Source organism: Strix uralensis, chromosome 6, assembly GCF_047716275.1.
Source record: "Strix uralensis isolate ZFMK-TIS-50842 chromosome 6, bStrUra1, whole genome shotgun sequence".
Lineage (NCBI taxonomy): Eukaryota > Metazoa > Chordata > Aves > Strigiformes > Strigidae > Strix > Strix uralensis.
The window spans coordinates 24,960,587-24,979,255 of NC_133977.1; the positions used below are offsets into that span (position 1 = coordinate 24,960,587).

The 18,669-nt window shown below is 34.4% G+C and overlaps 1 protein-coding gene across 2 annotated transcripts in view; it reads left to right on the forward strand.

Moving 5' to 3' along the window:
* Nucleotides 1-7,968: 7,968 nt before the first annotated feature.
* LOC141945321 (sodium channel protein type 2 subunit alpha-like) overlaps nucleotides 7,969-18,669 on the forward strand; it is a 77,929-nt gene continuing 67,228 nt past the window's right edge. The window contains exons 1-2 of one of the 2 annotated variants that reach the window (XM_074873335.1): nucleotides 7,969-8,164; nucleotides 17,665-17,915. The gene's annotated coding sequence lies outside the window, so the exon portion shown is untranslated. The remainder of the gene's footprint in view (nucleotides 8,165-17,664; nucleotides 17,916-18,669) is intronic. The other variant, XM_074873336.1, reaches the window with a different exon arrangement.

The following is an 18,669-nucleotide window of genomic DNA, read 5'->3' on the forward strand; positions in this document are numbered from 1 at the left end:
TTACAATACTAATATATAATTCTTAGCTGTAGATTAACCATTTAGTTAAAGGACTACTGGGAAGAAACATGCATTTCAGCTCCATTATAAACACTATTTTCTCTCTCCCAAACTCAGAAACTTTTATTCTTTTTTATATTCTGTAATCTTAATCCTTATAGAGTCTATCACTGTCTCACTTCTTTAATCTGTAGGTATTTGACAATTACATCTTAATGGTGAATCTCATTGGCAAAGCTAGCTTTGCTTTTCTGTATCCTCTGTGAATGATGGTACAATGAAAATGAGATATGATAGTATCTCACATGTACCACAATAAAATGCCACAATAAGTCAAAGACAATGAAAAATTGACTGCTGAAATTCAGAAGAATTTTCTAAGTTTACATTTTCTTATAAAGACTGCATTTGTCAGTGGCACAAACTTGCCCAGTTACAAATATGTGAGAAAATAGTTTTTCTGTGAAAAATTCAGAAGAGCATCATAAGAATCAACAAATTCCAGTAAATCTCTTAGAGTTGATTCTAAATCTACTAAAGCTCTCCAACAACACCTATAAACGTGGTTTATTCATGGGTTTATTAATAATATTAATAGTAATTATATAGGAACAAAACCAAATATCCATTGAACAAATTTAATTTTCTGTTTTTTTTTTTTTTTTTTTTTTTTTAAGTGTCTTAAAACTAGGATAGCCAGAAGAATCTTTCTGCTTATTCAAGCATGCTGATAGAGCTTGTTTCTACCAGAAATTTCTCTTTGCCTCTCAGAGCATGGCTAACAGTCATCTGCATAAAAAATAACCATTCTATTAAATCATGCAAAAACATTTACCCAGATAAGATGGAGCAAAAGGTCAAACTCCCATTTCTGCAGCACATGAGATGTTAAGCCTAAGGAGCAATGCCAGTAGCTATTCTGGCCAACAGACACTTTTCTACGCCTGTCCTTTACATGCCTCAAAGAAATAGCTATTTCACATATTTAGAACCCTTACTTTTTGTCTTTTTTATTCATAAATCTTTCAACTCTCAAACTCTGGACTTGAATCTGTAAATTGCTAAGGGAAAAGACAGGTCTGCAGAGAGTGAACAGGTTCATGGTTCCTTGATGTGTCATCTTATTAAAACACATAAATTAATTTCAATCAAAAGTTCTCAGACTTTGTTATTTGGTTCTGATGAAATCATAAAGCCTATGATTCTTGCCTTTAAAGTCTGAGAGTCACCTTTGCAAATTACTCACTGAAGTGGAACTGAACTTTAAGATTATTCTAAATATCAAGCATATTTTTTCCCTGTTCCAGAGTTACTTTAACAGAAATTACCCTGGTGACTACTAAACATCATCAATTTTAAATTTTGTTATACTTCTTTCATATCTGAAATCTTTGCATCTGACATGTATTAGTGCCAGCTACCAGGTTTTTACCTCCACCTAAGAAGAAAGATAGCTTTGGAATTTAAAAGATTTCTGAACATTTTTCTATGTAATGAAAACTGTTTGGTCTTGATAATTACTTTTGAAGCAGGGAATATTTTAAATCACATTTATAATGTTTTCAAAATGTAAACTCAGTCTTTTCTTGGCTGCCTGGAGCTAACACTGAAGTCGCTTTTAATGACCAATGGTGAAGATGGATTTGAAAAGGAAAGCGTACAGCAGTTTTTGAAAGTACGTATCACTTCCATCTTTGCTCTCTGAGATATTAGTATGCCTATAGTCAGAACCATTAAGGCATTAACTTGTGCTTACTTCACGATTCAGTGCACCAAACAGTTTACATGTTCTGTATCTTTAACATTCTTGGCCAAAACCAGATCAAGGTAAAGTTACTTTTCTTTATCGTATTAGAGTCAATTGTTTGAAATTGTGTATTATCTATCTCAGTGTAGTTTATTTTCACAGTTTAATTACAAAGGTACTATTTTTAGTGCAGATAACTGCTAGACATACTGTGAGATGCAGAGAAACTTTCTAATGCAAAGTCAACTTGGCAAGCATATGTTATTAAGCAGAGCAATTCTTCTAGGCATTTCTGCTTTTAAAGACTAGCAGATAAATAAATCATAACTTGAGGTTTGCTTAACAAAACCTCCCCTCTCTCCAAGTGATGATTAGCTTTCATCTGACCAATTAAACCACATGACTCAGTAGCAATAAATGGAATGAAAACATATGAATGCAATCTCTCTCTTTATAGGTGTCCTGGGAAAACATTATTAGATTTTGTTACTAGCTCTGAGAGCACTACTGCACTTGTTGCTGAGGTATCATTTAATTCATTTGTCCACCTCTTAAAATCTGTCTATTTGAAATTGTATTTGTTCATTCTGAAATTGCTTGCTTGCATTTTGTCTTTGTTTATTGGTCTTGTCATATATATAGTAGATTCTTTTGAGCATGATCTGTGTCCTGTGAATATATAGTGCCTATATAGCCTATAATAGCTTCCTAGACCTGGCTGGCCTCTTTGGACATTACAGGGAATATTAAACTACTTCTTCAGTCTTGGTCTCTACAGCATGGTTGGCTAACAAAATTAGTTTATCCTATAGCTCCTTCTGAAATCAGGAATTATTATCTCCATTCCATAGGTGAGGAACTGAGATACAAACATACATTATGTTCTGGAAGTTACACAAGAAACTTGCAAGCCTTAGATACTGAATCCTTATTATCTGAGTCAGTGCCTGCTCCTTGTTCTAACTCTTATTACTTACATAAATATCTAGTGTTTTTCAGAATCCTCCTAAGCTGTTGGCCTATATATTTATAACTTCTTAAGGTATGTTGTATGTCATGCAAAGAAGTATTTCCTTATGAATTAGTTGCCTTCTATGACTCTCTTGTGTTGTGCCGAAATAGACATAAAATAGAAAGTCTTATCAAGCAAGATTAATAAGATTAGAAAGAATGTTGCTTCTAGCACTCAGAAATTCCTAAACTTCTGTGGTGGCAGCAGATGTAGTGCCTGCTCCATGCTAGAGGATAGTAACATCTAGCACATACATGGTGGGAAAGCTACATCTTTCCAGTTAACCTATGGAACTTTTCACCAACTCTCTCACTAAGTAATTAACAATGCCAAGTAAAGTTGGCTGTGAAGTTCCTGCAACCAAGTAGTGTGCCAGCTAGACCCACCTCTAGCTTGAGGATCACTGGCATGAGAAAAAATATTTTTATTGACCAGTTATTTTGTTATTGACTGCTGCTAATTATCTTGAACTTAGAAACCTGTGGTATTGGCCACTGTTAGACCACTAGACTAAACAGATACCAGTCTCATATGATGCTCTTATTTATTCAAAACATAGATACACAAGATCCCTACTTTATATATATATGTACAAAGTGTGTGTGTATATATATAGTATATATAATGTGAATGTTTTAAGACATCTGTAAGCTGTGATTGTTGTGTACATTTTGTTTAGCTCACAATAATTTTATAATTGTGATTTTAGTTCATCTGAATGACAGGAAAGTTGGGAGTGGGAATTATTGGGAATTATTTGGAGTTACTAAAACAGTGGAATTATTGGGAATTATTGGGAGACCATTGGGTATGGCCTTTGTATTGCTTAGAATAGGAGGGGTCTAACTATTATTTAGTAACATTAATGTTAAAATAATTTTGTATTATTATTGAAAGCTACAACCATTAAAGTACAGCTTGCTGATCACAATTTATTATTATATTATTATGATATTTATATATATTTATTATTATGAATACCTTAAATCAGATAATTTTTCAGATTGTGTGCTCTATGGCCTGTTAAAATACTTTAGCAGTCAAAGGCGTAAGCTACTATGAAGTCCATATGCTTTTAAGTGATCCTGTACAAAGAGAATGTTATGTTTTCACTGATGATACAGTGAGGACGTGGAGTTGAGGTGTAACCTCAGGCTTCTATCTACTCCAAGAAGTTCTGCAGTTCTGTTCTATAGCACTTGACTGCTTGCCACATTTTGTATTTTCTTTCCCAGTTTTGCAATTCCACATGTGCAACCTACAAGTTTTTGAATAAAAAGAAACTGTGGAAACTCCTTTGCAAGCCTACCACTGATCTTCCTTAAATGTTAGACCAGATTCTTCCACTGCAGTTGAGTGTATTGTCTTCTCTAAATTTTGCTTACCACCCTAAGTGGAGGTCAAATAAAAATAGATTCCCAAGTAAAAGTGCAGATTATTAGCTGGAAAGCCACTATGTCAGGTCCATGGCTTGTAAATATGCATTAGTAACTCTGGTACAAAATTTGTTAAAAGCAGGGGTTTTTTTTATTCTGTACTCTAGAGAAAAAAAGAAAGAAACCAGAGGTGGGAAAATACATTTATACACTTATATCAGTCAGTCTTGAACTGGAATTAAAGTCAGATCCATCACTTATACCTAAATACTGCAATTTAGGTTACTTTCAAAGACTAATACAGGAAAGTAGTTGAAGGAATAGATATGACAGCATGTCTTATATTTTGGTGCCTTTAAGCACATGTTAATGTTCACAAAAGTGCCTGAGAATTACTAAAGAGAATTATTGTCCAAAAATAATGGTATTAATCAAACAAAATATTTGATGTTGAAACAGGCTGATGACTGCATTGCTGAGAAGTTATATGTGAGCTATGTACAGGGCTTGGCCTTAAATGAGACCTCATACAGGGGCTGTATTCAGGTTTAACACTTCAAAATTACTTTTCTCTATGCAACTAAGATACTTCAACATTTCTGCTTCAACTGTTCAGTTAAAAGAGACTGGCATTGCATTTGTTTACTCATTACTGAAAGCATAACTGCACCTGGGGCAGGATTCCCAGACAAACAGATTATATAGAAATGTCAGGGCTTTTCCAGTTATATTTTTAAATGTAATTTCTAAAATGAACATTCAGTGATGATTCATTAAAAGTTGTACTAATAATTTAAATTGAAACAAGTGCTGGGCTGGCATTGTTATAAATTACTTTTGTCTATTTGTTGTTGTCTTTTGAATGACTACTTCTGATTTTCAGATCTGGCAGTCAACTGTTCAGTGGGATCTAATGAGGCAGAGGAAAGGAGTGAGAAATATTTTTTTATACATAGTGTGCATACATTTGATATACATAGTATCACATATATATAGATTTGTGGTGAAAGATAATTTTTTTAAATGAAATTTTCATGTTTAAAAATTCAGGAGTATGTGTGAAGATTTGTTCCATATAGATGGTTTGCTGTATTTATTGTATAAATGTATATTTATGCATATTGCATTGTTATTTGTTTCTCCCTGTTGTTCCACTGATAGATTAAAAAAGTGCTGAGGAATACTTAAGAACATGATTCAAACTCTGTTTCACTAAATCAAAGACTGACTGATTTCAATGAATTGGAATCACTATACAGGCAATCCTATACATTGATTAAAGAAGAATATAAGCCATATATAAGCCATATTCATAAATGAATATTTACCATGATTTTGTATGGCATGCTCATTTCTACAAACAAAACTTTTATTTTCTGAATTGTTTTTTTAGTGTGAGAGGTGATAATTCAACTGTTTAAATGAGTGACACAACATTACTATCAGACCTACACCTCTGAGAAGGCTGTCTTGGTATAGACAAATGCATTATGTATAGTCATTGTACCAAATCATATATCACAGAAGATTACAATCAATAAAAGGACACTACCACAAAAAATCAGGACTGGGGGTTTTCTAGTAATATGATGTTAATCTATCCATCTTTTGGAACAGCAGCACACAAGAATTAGTTATTCTAAGAATATGCTGTTATAAAACTTACCAGAGAATCAAATCTCTGAACCAGCTCAGGTTCCAACCCTTTTCTGTTGGAATTACACTGCTGGTATTAAGGACAATGTTTCCTAATTTTTAATGAGGTTGAAATAATTATGTAGATTAGAATTTCTTTATTTTTCCAGGAGAAACAGATTCAACATGTGTAACCCACCCTTAACGACGACATTACTAGATGATGATTACATTTCAACTATGACATAAAGACTTTCTAAAGAAAACTTCCAAACACCACTAAGAAAATTTTTTAAGATTAAAAAAAATAAATAAAAGAAATGCAGCATGTAAGCAAATGAAAGTCCTATCCAAGGACTGGTTTGATTTTCAAAACACAGTTACATGGCTGCAAAACAATGTTCCTAAGCAGTTTAAAATCAAGACACCAACTTCTGTTCATTCACGAGTTTGCTAAATTAACATAATCCTATGAAAGAAAAAACAATTCTTTAGAGACAATAAATATTTTTTTATTAAAAATACATTCCTTTTTAACTTCTGGAAGTTTGAAAATGTAAATATTGAAACCAAAGGGAGAACAAATTTTGGTTTTTTTCTTATAAAACTGTGGTATATGTTCACACCCTCATAGTATCTTTGTAATGAAAAGGGGTATTTGCTTGAACAGTGTGATCAGGAGTGTCCCCATGTGCCCCAGTTTTACAAAAACACAAGGAAAGTAATGCAGCTGCATTTGCAAGCTGGGGGCACATCTCTTTCACTTAATATACAGAGATTATTCTGTACATACAGAATACATACATCCTATGAAAATGTATTTCTGTTTGCTGTTATTAGCCAAGTTCGGGAATTTGGTATTTATATCTGTCAAGTAAGCAGCAAGCTTAACTGAAGTCAAAAGGACTCCTCACAAACAGACACAAAAGTGTGAGGATTGTGGTTTAAATATTTTAATTTAAATAGGGATATCTGTATGATATTACAGGTAAGGGAGATCAGTTGTAGGCAGTTGTCACTGCTACTGCTGCTTTATGTAGTTGTGATTTGGTAGCAGCCATCAGGCTGGATATGTGCTGGCTGTCCTGGCATCTTTGCTTCCAAAACCAAGTTTGTGACCAGTGGGACAGAGAATGGGGCTATCTCTAGACACTACTGAAGAGGTACTTAGAGAAAATACAGGAGCTACTAGAGAGCAAAACATTCATTGTTTCTTATATTCTTTTTTTTCTAGTTTTGTGGAATAACGTTTGTTCATTAAATCCCACATGACTGAACAAAGCTGGTAGCTTGATTTTAAATTAGTTGGGAACTGTAGGGGTCTCTAACCCAAGGCTATGAGTCAATATATTGCACACACTTGCTGACATTGCTCAGCATTTCTACATCTTGTTTTCCACAGACGCAATACTCCTCAGACTGACATGCAGGACAAAATAATACGTTCCCTGAAGCACAATATTCACTCAATACTGTTGCCCATGGACCAGGCGATGTTGGAGCCACTGCTCTAATAATTCTTCCCAGGATGGCCAGAGGAATCCTAGGTAAGCAGATGTAAATCTGCACATGGCCAGGAATCCTGTCTAAGGGAAAGACTTTGAGCTATGCTTTTTACATAAGCATAGTACATTTTACACACATAAAAGAAATCAACACAATGCCAAAAATGCATGGTAGTATTTAATGCATAAGAGAGTATCAAGATAATCAGCAAGTTCAGCATACACCAGTTAGGTGTGCAGTCAGTGTCTATGCTCTCTTATTTACACATTCCTCTCTTCCCATGGAGTTTTAAAGGAAACAGCACATTTAAAAGTAAATGCTCTGCTGAATGTATATAGACAAATGTTTTTAAATTTAATTATTTTAAGAAAAAGTCTTTAAAAGGGTTATTCAATAATCAGTATGGTTTTGCTGGTCTGTTCTGCTTCTTGCCTGGAGGAACTTACTACACAGGAGCTGTTTGAAGTGTAGGTCAGAATAAACTGGGATAAAGATGCCTCATAAACTGCTGCTTTGTACGTATTCATTATCTTTACCAGTAGGTGGAGCTGCCACGTTAGGTGCTGCATTTTTTTCACTTCTCCCCCTCCATTCCCCCACCCTTCACGCGCCCCCCCCCCCCCCCCCCCCCCCGGCTTCTCTTAATAAGCTGTTTTCTGATATATGTTGGGTACCATAGAGTGAGACTGAGAACAGGAAGCGGAGGCAGAATCAGAGAGGATTCTGGAAAGGTCTCTGTGTTTTCTTTTCCACTGAGAATACGGAAATTATAATTAATTAGTAAAGCCTTGTGGATGGAAATCTGGACTATTTCAGGAGGAGACTTATATTATCATGTTATTTTTGGATGCTGGGCTTTGCAGTGATTTGTCATTCTCTTTCAATCAGGTAAGCTGGCAAAACATTTAATTGTACCCATAATAAATCTTAGTAATATGATCTTTTCCACATTGCAGAATCGGATTTTACTCTCTGGTTTGCTGTTAAGGTAGAGCCAAAGATGAAATGGGGAATTCAAAGCCATTTTGTACTGACTGATTGTGATGATGGTGTGATTTTTTTCATTTTAACCTCGTTAAATCTGGTATCTGGCCTCTTACTCTTAATGTGATGTTGTGATGCAGTAGTCTTACTTGCAAAATCAGATCATTTTATAATCAAGCTATACTAAATTAATTCCTAGTGTTTTATAGAAGTGACCTTGTTTCCTAAGAAGAAAAATCTGGTTATATTCAGGCTCAGAAACAGCAGGTCTCATAAGATTCTGAGCATCTCAGATTCTGATGATCCAGGAATAAAATCTGTGTGGTTTGTTACTGCTATTTTCAATATATATATGGTATTTAAAGAAATTCCCTTATTAGATTTTGTAAAATATATATAATGAAATATTTTCTTTCTGTGCCAATTTTTGCATGGTTGTGTGTCTGTGTGTATGAGAGAATGGGCTCACCAGCTGTTAATTAACCAGAGGTCCACACTGACGATACAGTTCACATTTTGTCTGTAACATTACTGTCTAGCTTAATATATCCTTCTTAATAGGACTGTTTGAAGAAATCAGCACAAGAATTATTACATTTCTTCATGTTATTGTTCATTATCTATTGTCTCATTCATTGTTATCAGTAATAATTAAAGCCATCAGTTATTAAAGGTAAAACGAAACCATCTATTGAAGATCACTTTGATATATGAATTCTTTTTTCAGTAGTGGTTCTACAGACACACATTCACATTAAAGCTATATATGTTATCATAGTATTAATTTGGAAATTATTTCCAAGAGAAAACAGTAGAAATAACAAAATGCCGAAAACACGTACAACAAAATAAGGATCCCACTGCTTACAAATCACCATCTCAATCCATGTAAGAAAAAGCAAGCAGGACTGGGTTTCAGGTGGTACTCAGAGTACCAAGTGAGGCCTGTACCTGAAGTAGCGATATGAAAGAATGAAGTTTTTAATATGTATTTTTTATGGTGCTAAATCAAATGTGCCTGTGGTGTCCTTGCGTAACTTCAAAATATATAATTAATAATAATGATGATACTTGTTTTAAAAACGTATCATGTTTGTGCTTTCATAATTGATTTGTCAAGCAAACAGTTTCAGAAGAAGACTTTTTAACTTTAACAAACAGTTTAATATTTAATTTTTGCTCTCTTGCACATCTCCATTTTGGGAGGAAAGATTTTTAAAGCCTAGAATGTGAGCTGCTGCAGTAATTTGAAGCTTTGTAGCACCTAAACAGATAACAGATATGTTGCTTATTAGGCCTTGATATTTATAGAAATTATGCTTGTGTTGTTAGCTTATAATTTTTCCTTCTAATGAGCAGAAATTAAGAGCCCATACTGATTTTCTTAGCTGTGCAACTAAACTCAGTATTGTAAAGTTCTGTATAGATAACACTAGATGCTAGCAGAGGTGGAGACTTTCACATTCTCATTAGAGAATATAAAACAATTCTCCTGTGCCTCTCAGATTCTGTCAGAGTGTTGTTTCCCTTTATTAGCAGGTAACTTGAAGTATGGAGGGATCAAGGGAAAGGAGAAAGTGTAGAAAGTATGGGGGTTTTAATCAATATGCTGATTACATATTTTGTGTTTTCACCTCCTTTTCTTCATCAGATAGCATTAGGTGAGTTAACTTTTACCTTATGAAGATTAGGCATGGAGATAAATTTATTTTCCCTCAGAAGACTAAGGATTTTAGAAGAGAAAAGGATGGTGGGATGTAAGGTGGAACTTTCTGACTGATGGTATCCATTTTCTTCTGCTGCTCACGTTCTCAGCCCTATATAATTTGTTATGTGGATTAATTACATTGCTGGAGTCCACAACTTTTGATGGATCAGATAACAGCAGATACTAAGAGAGTTCTTTGTACAAGGCAAAAAAGTTGTGACCTTGTTCTCTAACGTGCAAATCCTGGCCCTTTTTACCCATATGCTGTTCTTGCCATAAGGTGACAAATGAAAAAATGCTTGAACTCTGCTTGATTTAAACCTAAGGGAAAATAAATGCAAGCTTCTGATATTGGTACTTGATTTGTTAAGATCATCTATTTATTTGTTGAACTCTGAAAATGACTATTGAAAGTAAGGTTCAGGAAGTTACATTTACTCTGTTCTTTATCAGACATTCTAGTTAGAAGTTAGAAACTTAACTTTCAAAAGTCTAATTAATTATTTGCCACTCAGTGTAACTCTTCTATATTTTTTTTACCTTATATCTGTTAATCAGTAATATATACTGTTGCCATTTGCAGGGAATATTATTTTTTCATCCTCATTTGAAGAAATAAAAGTTTTAAAATATCATAATAAAATTGATGCTTGCTAGTTCAGACCACTTACAGCACAAATGTACACACTCTGAGCTGTGGCTTTGGTGAGTCCATCAAATCAAGTGTCAACCACCATAAAATCCATTTATAGGAAACTGCAGCCTCTTCACTGAAAAGCTGCTGTTACTCATTACAGCTACTACTCCTGATTAAAAGCTCTGAAGCACGTTGCCAATGGCATCTCTCTCAAAGTTCAGTATTGACTGCACTCCCATAGGACCTTGACATTGGAGCTGGTATATTACAACAAGTTCATCTGCTTTCATCAAAATTTTCTTTATGAACTGAAATCCCTAGTATATTACTGTGATAGTGTTATTGCTCAATTTTCCTTGTCTTATGATGAGGTAAAGCAGAGGGACTAGAGATAAGAGTAGCTCAGGCAGGGACTGTATTATTTCAAAATATAAATACAGAGTAGGAGCACCATATGCTCTTGAGTAACCATAATGTTTGCATACTACCACTGTAATCGTAAACAGGAGTAAGCAAGTTACTTCTGTGACCTAGAATTTATCTGGTCACTCATTTGTTCATTATCCATCCCAAAATTATTTCTATCCATTACAAAAAAAACCAAAACCCAACAAACCAAACGCACTAGCCAACCCACCCCAAAACTATAATTTCAAATTGTTGCTAAACTTTGAAGTGGTCACCAGTCTTGGTAAGGTCTTCCTACAAAAAATTACTATTCACTTACTCTGCCAACTAAGGCAGATCACGGAATGTGTTTTACAGTAAAAAAATGAAACTAAAAAGTTAAAATTTAATTCAAGTTCTTAAGCTTTTATGAGGCTCTTTCACCTGTAAAAACCTTAAGGAAAAGGTTATTTATGCTCAAATTATTTGTCTAGTTATTAATTCTTTATTGTTATTGATGTCTTCTTACTGAGTAGGTTTACTTAGGCAAGTGTAATCATAGAGCTACCATGTGTGCAGGTCCCTTTTTCAACCTGGAATTGTTATTTGTAACTTCTCTGGATTCCTGACTTGATCCATCAACTTGCTGGATGTCATATATCTTTATCAAATGATCATGTTTGAATATGTATATATTGACTTTATTGTAGTCCATATGCAGTGAGTCTGGCACATCCCAGAGATATCAATTGCATACATGCTGTACTGTTGAGCTACCTGCTCAGCAAAGCTGATGATTCACATGTGTTAAAGTTACTATATATGTATAGATCAGCTGAACAACACATACAGCTGACTCCCTATACCTGCACTGCATCAGGCACATCCTCATATTTCTTTGCAGGATTTCCTGAATGAAAGTATGAGGGACACTAGTAAAACTGAAATAATATCTCAGATTCTAGTATGGAAAATAGCTGAGAAGAGCATCAGCACTATTGGCTCTGTGATCCCCTTTACTATACCCCAGTATAAACACTTAACAGGAAGATCTTGGGATAGCAATACATAGCAGGCAATTTCCATTTATAGATGATTTATGCTTAAATTAGACATTGCTTATTTAATATTAGGCCCTCTTTTTTGATACAAGAGGGGAGCAGTGTTTCTGGTCCTTTAGCATAATTTATTTTAAGAACCATGTGAAGTGAGAAATTTCCTTTGTGTTGTGTGTGAAATTTGGGGCTAGCACAAACTGTTGCATGCTCTGCTTAAACATAAAATATTATTATGTATGATGATATATAGGTTTCTAAGAAGTTACAAGTTTGTGTTCAAAATCACTACAGAAATGCAGATGAATTAAAATGAACAAGGAATAAGAGGAAATTAATTGCTCACAGGAAAGATAGTTCCTTTTATATAGGGCAACATAGCAGTATGTGGCCTGGCTACTGTATTCATTGAGAAAAAAACTGACATAATTTCTCAAAAATCATGTCCCTTTACTGTCTCGTAGTCCTGGGAAAGGAGTAGAAATTTTCTGAGACCATGTAGCCTGAATTTGGGCTGACGTGTCCCAAATTCTTGCCTGCATTGGTTCAAATACCCTGAAGAGTCTTCCCTTTGTTATCTGCTATTGTACTATCTTTTAATATTTGGACACACTGAGGAATTCCAAATTTATGTTGGTTAAAAATATACTCTCAGAAGATCAAAGTTCTTGGTCTAATTTTAAGTATGTCCAAATAAGAAGCTTTCAGATGTTAAAATGAAGGCACTTTCTTAACAAACAACTCTTAACTGCCTTCTCAAAAGCTAGTCACAGAGTACAACTGTGTAGCTGTTCCAAGATTTTGATACAATAATATTTTTATCCCTTTTTATTCATATTTGAAATATATGTGTGCTGATCTTGGAAACCTGAAGGTGAATTCACCTCTGCCCTACATAAAACCAGGATTTTTTCTTCTCAGATGTAGTTAACATGACACCAACTTGATTTCCTTGAGCACTGAAATTTCTCTACAGTTACTACTGCTAAGAGCATTTACTTTTGAATGTATATGCAGTTGTGCAGTGTTTAAGTAATAAGGATCAAGCTGGTAGACTACAAAATTAGGATGCTAAGTGATAGGAATGAAGAAGCCCTATACATTTTAGAAAAGTTAACCTAACTCCACAGTGACAGTCAAAGCAAGACATTTTTCACCACAGATAAATTGTTCTTATTTGAACAGATATTTGAGTGTTTTCCATTGAAAAGCACTCTTTTAGAGGGAAAGAATTCTCTAAATCTAAACTGTCCAAAAATTCAAGTTTCCTGTGATAACTTTTATGTTACAGAGAGCGCGCACACTTTTAAATGAGTGAAGACATAGACCTAACTTGCACTCTTGCACCCTATCAAGGAGCAGAGCAAATTCCACTCATCACAAACAGCTTTGAATCTTTTTAGAAAGTTCTGTTAATTTTAATTTAAAGCCCAATCATCTGTAAAACTTGTGTATGACAGATGAAAACAAAAGCGCTAGGGTTTACAGTAAGAAAGGCAATCTATTTGTAATGTTATTTTAGGTCTGAGTGGAATAAACTTGATGACAGAAATAAGTAGTTAATCTCAAAAGGGCCCAAGAGCCCAAGGTCAGATTGAACTGGAAGAGGGAAATCCTAATATTTGCATTCATTGAGATGAAATGTCTGAAGAAAAGCCTGTCACTAATATTTAAGACCAAAATTTTCATATGAAGAAGTCTGACCTGAGACAGAAGTTCTGCCCAGAAGCAATATAAAAAAAATTCAACCTGTGTTAGGAAGGAATTTCTTCCTACTGAGTGAAGCTGTAACTGATTATTAAAGGAGTCTTCCTGAAAGGTTTTTAGTAACACCAGTTTAAGTTACTTGCCATGCATTTCCTACATATCAATTTGCTTTAGTTTGTGTTATAATAGGAAGAATATTAGAATTCTAGTAGCTGCTATAACACTAGCTATCCTTCTGTAGTGTATATTACTTAAAGCCTCTAATTAGTAAAATATTTTGTTAATATATTTAAATTTCAACATTACAAGAGACATCTTTTAAAGAGATAGTAGAACTTGTAACTCATAGGCCTTGCTCCTTTGGATTTATTACACACAGGTAGTGACTAGATCAAAGTCATACTTCCATAATCCATTCGGAAAACATTCCAAACTCAGGACTTGGTTAAGTCTTCCATGATGCCTGAGTGAATGCCTTGAAGAAATCCCTGTACATTTTCCATATGCTGTGTTAAACCAGAGGTATAAAGCACTCTATTTTCATGTTGGTTTTCTGTGCATTTTCTTCCTTGTGTAGTGACGATCACATTCAGCCGAGAAATGTGTGTAAGCCTCTCAGTCAGAAGTTCCAATTTTTTCAATTTCAGTTTCCTAGACAACTGTCAAAGTCTAAATACAACCCATTAATCTTGTGCTATACAAAGTTTATTCTTTCATATTTTGTGTTGATTAGTTTCTGGGGCTTACTAGGACTAGGAAAGTCAGTGTTCCAGCTGCATGGTTCTTAATGATTCAGTTAATTTTCTGAATTTAGTTTGTTTTTTTTTTTAGGTTCATAAGCAATTATTTTCTGTTGCATATGCATTTTCATAAGTTTCCCTAGAAAAATTTAGAAAAGGGTATTACTTTAAAAACAGAGCTTTCTACTTTTTTACAAAGAAATATTGATACTGCAATGTATTTAGATATTGTTAACTGATGTTTTATTGTGACTTCAACACCTTCACAGTGGATACTGGTGTATGTTCCAGTGTTTCACTTGTGAGCACATTTAAATTTTAATTTGAGTACAAAAAATATTAGAAATTAGTTGAATCTAGGTTATGGGGAACACACAACAAATAATTCTGAATCTGGACAATTAATTCTGTGGATTTTTGTTTCTTGTTAATCTAAAATCAGGTTAACATTTTTATAATCACGTAACACTTCAAATGTCCGTATGGTTTCCCATGATTTCTGTTCATTCTCTGGCATTTGTCTCTAACATGAGAATTCCCTTAGTTGAAGCCATCACTGGCATATTGTCCTATAACAGTCTTTATAAGAGTATCTAATTTTGAATAATGACATTTCTTTTGTAAATTACATTTCAGATGGGATCACACATTTTGCCGTGAGTCAATGTGAAAGTAACATGCAACTACCTTTTCCAGCTCATGATTATATTCAAAGGGAGCTCAAGTGCATGAGGATATAGTTTGAAACTTTTTTTTTAAGCAATACATTTAAGCAGAATTTGAAGTATATTCTAACCAGTCTTAAAAATAAATGCTGATGCCATATAGGCATAAGAGTTCAGGAAAGAGTCTCACAGAAAATAATATATATAGTCTGTCCATCAGGAATCACCTCTGACTAGGCCTGAGATTTTACTTATGATTCACTCTTGGAAGCTGAATCAGGATAATCTACCCCAAATAAAAATTATTTTGGTCAACATGATATCAACCAAAATAAATCTCTATCATTACCTTCAGCTACAGTAAATCTGAAATCTGTATAATCTGGACCTGCCTATGAAAATTTCTAGTCTTGGGGTGTGAACCAAAGAGATTAAAAAAAACACAAAGGGGTTTTTTTTAATGTATTGAAAATATCTGCATTATACAGAAAAAAATGTTAAAAGTATAGGAGATGAATTTAAATTCTGTAATGAAATTACTCTGACATAGCCTAGGCCTATTATAAATTCAGAACAAAGGGCTCACAATTCTGCCAACCTCCTTCCTTCAATTTTTGCTGTGACTACCATCGATACTACTACACTATCATGATGTATAGCATTAGTAGATACAAAGCTGCATCTCTTAATCCATTGGAGATACAGCCAGTACAAACATACATAGGATGCAATAAATAGGGACGTGGAGACTAGGTGATATGTGAAAAATGTGAAAAAAGGTTCTCTGCCTTGTGCTCTAATTCAAAATACATTTATTGAATTATTGGTTTAATGAAATTACCTGCACTGCTAGTGTTATTAATAATTTTCACATTAAAGATGAATTCCTCAACATTTTGCAAACTGGCAAATATTTTAACCGCATAGAAGTTACACCCCCTCTTTTGAAAATAAATGTCATATAAATGCTTAGTATTAGTGATTACTCTTTTATTAGGAAGCTATAGTATCCCTTTCATATTATTTTAAAACTTGCAAGCAACAGCACTTACACATTTTGCTAATTTGCACTGTATCTGACTGTGAGATCAGATTTCAGCCACAATGCTACTTCAGAGCCAGAATCCAGATGCACCCAGTAGGCAAAGGGATGGGGAAATCCCCTACATACCCCCAGGGAAAGCTGCATTCAGTGGAAAATATGCATTGGTGAATAAGTATCATTGGTGGCAGTATGAGAGTCATGATCCCCTGAGGTTAGTACTGGAGACACAGCTTTCAGATGTCTTCAGTGGAGCCTCTCCAGTAGTGACTCACCACAGTAAGATGTGCTGAATCAGTGCCTTACTCAAAATGACTGGGACATTGAAAGAATCTGCTGTTGGCAATGGTCAGAATGACTTTATGTTACATCATTAAATAAATAGAAGCTGTAATTGTGGTACCACTTATTGTATCTTTGGGAAAAGATAATTCTAGATTAATAGTAACTAGTACTAGGTAAATTCTAGGTTAGTTTTTGAAATATATTTTCTGTAGGAGTACTTGGAGATCTATCTTTAAAAACAAAACAAGCAGTGGTCTAGTAGAAAGCTTTCACTTCTGTTTTCCCACCTTCTGTGTCCTCTTTGACCCAATGTGTGTCTACACAGTTTTTCTTTATTTTATCTACAGAGTTTCTACAGTGGCTGCTCATTCTCTCTGTATTTGGAGAAAAGTATTATTAAGGGCTGCTTTGGCAGCAGCAGAGACTTAAAAGAGAGGGATGTCTTCTTTTTCTTTTCTTCTCTAGGGATAAAAACAAAGTAACAACAACGTTTAAAAAGTACAAAAAGAGCCAGAAATAGATATAGTTCAAATGAGAATAAATGTCTCAAAGACAGCTCACCTCAATCTCAATGGCTGAAGAGTAAAGTTTGCAAGCTGTAAGTCGACTATTTAAATTTAATGAACTAGCTACTCAGATTATTAAAGCTTTAAAGACCGAGGAAGCCATAACCAACCTTTGGTCAGCTCTTGTAATGATGCAATCTTTAAATTGAAGAACCTGGAGAAGAAATTGCTTTTTTTGCTATTACATTGCTGGAGATGGAAGAAAAATTTTGCCACACAAAGTAAAACAGAGATTCTCTAAGATAAATAACACGAAGAAGTATCCATATTTTCATGCAAATATAGACTGAATTAACTTCTATTCCTGGTTAGAGACAGTAAATCCTGTGGGGAGTAATGATACACTGTGCAGTTCCCTAAGTGACAAATGAGAACACTCCTGTTAGCCTGAGCACAGTTATCCCGTGTCTACTAAAGACTTCTCTAGTCATGCAGTAATCTCAACAAGACCCATTTTTCCCTTTTAGTTGAAACATGCAGGTAAAAGAATAAATGGAACTTTTGAAACTCGTATCACTTAAAGAATATTCTTAAATGTACTTTTGGTCTGCGTTAGGTTTTGTGGACTAACCCATGTTCCATCTTGCTTTTCCTACATCTCTTTGCTCTTAGGTTGGAAAAATCTATATGAATATGTAGACTTGTCTTTGTCTATTGCAATTAATTTTGAGAAGCTTTGGACACAGGAACAAAGAATGAGAGAGTCTTGAAGAAACTTCAGTCTTGAAGAAGCTTCAGCTCCCAAGGAGAAACTTTTCTTACCAATTCAATTTTCTGCTAGAAATGCAGCCTGTTTTGTTTTAATGATAGCAAAAGATCCAGTGGCTAATTTCTGAGATTTGGCATTTCTTAGAAAAATAAAGGTAAGACTGTCTTTTCTTCTCAGCCAGAAATAGAGTTTCATTTCATAAGATGGCCATTTGATATAGCACTATATATCTTCACTAAAATATCAGTGGGCAAATTAAACTAACATCTTTAATGAGATCTAGCTGTAGAAATCTGTGTTACACATATTGTAGCTATTTTCCATTAGAATGTAAGGATCTTTAACACTGGAAGGTATTTGCAAAGTATTAATTAACTACTGCGTTTCAACTAGGTTAGTGGGCTAAGAAAGAGAGTGTTCCTCTTAAATTGCATATGGTTTTCATTTGACCTTCTTCAGGTTTCTCCAATACTTCAAGTATTCAGACTTGATCTCTTTACACATTCTCAGAGGCAACTGATGGTGTCAAAGAAAATATAAGGCAGGCTTGCATTTGAGGAATTCCTAGAAGTTTTGGTCAATTTTTATAAATAAATGGGTCAAACGATTTATTTTGGGGGTTCTACAACTTGCAGGTATGTATCTGAGGAATCCAGGTTCATTCTTTACATAACATTCTTTACATATTCTTGATTACTCCAATTTACTAGGTACAGCATATGTTGGCCTTGATGTAAGAACCTTTATCGGCTATTTCCACTCCTAGGCAGGAGGAGACAAGAAATAGGAACAAATTAATTCAAAAGCAAATGTCACTGTGAGTTAGAGAGGGAAGAAAAGAGATGAATGTGGAATGCCAGTGGGCACAAACAGGCAAATAAGTGGGGGGAAAGACTATCCATAACAAT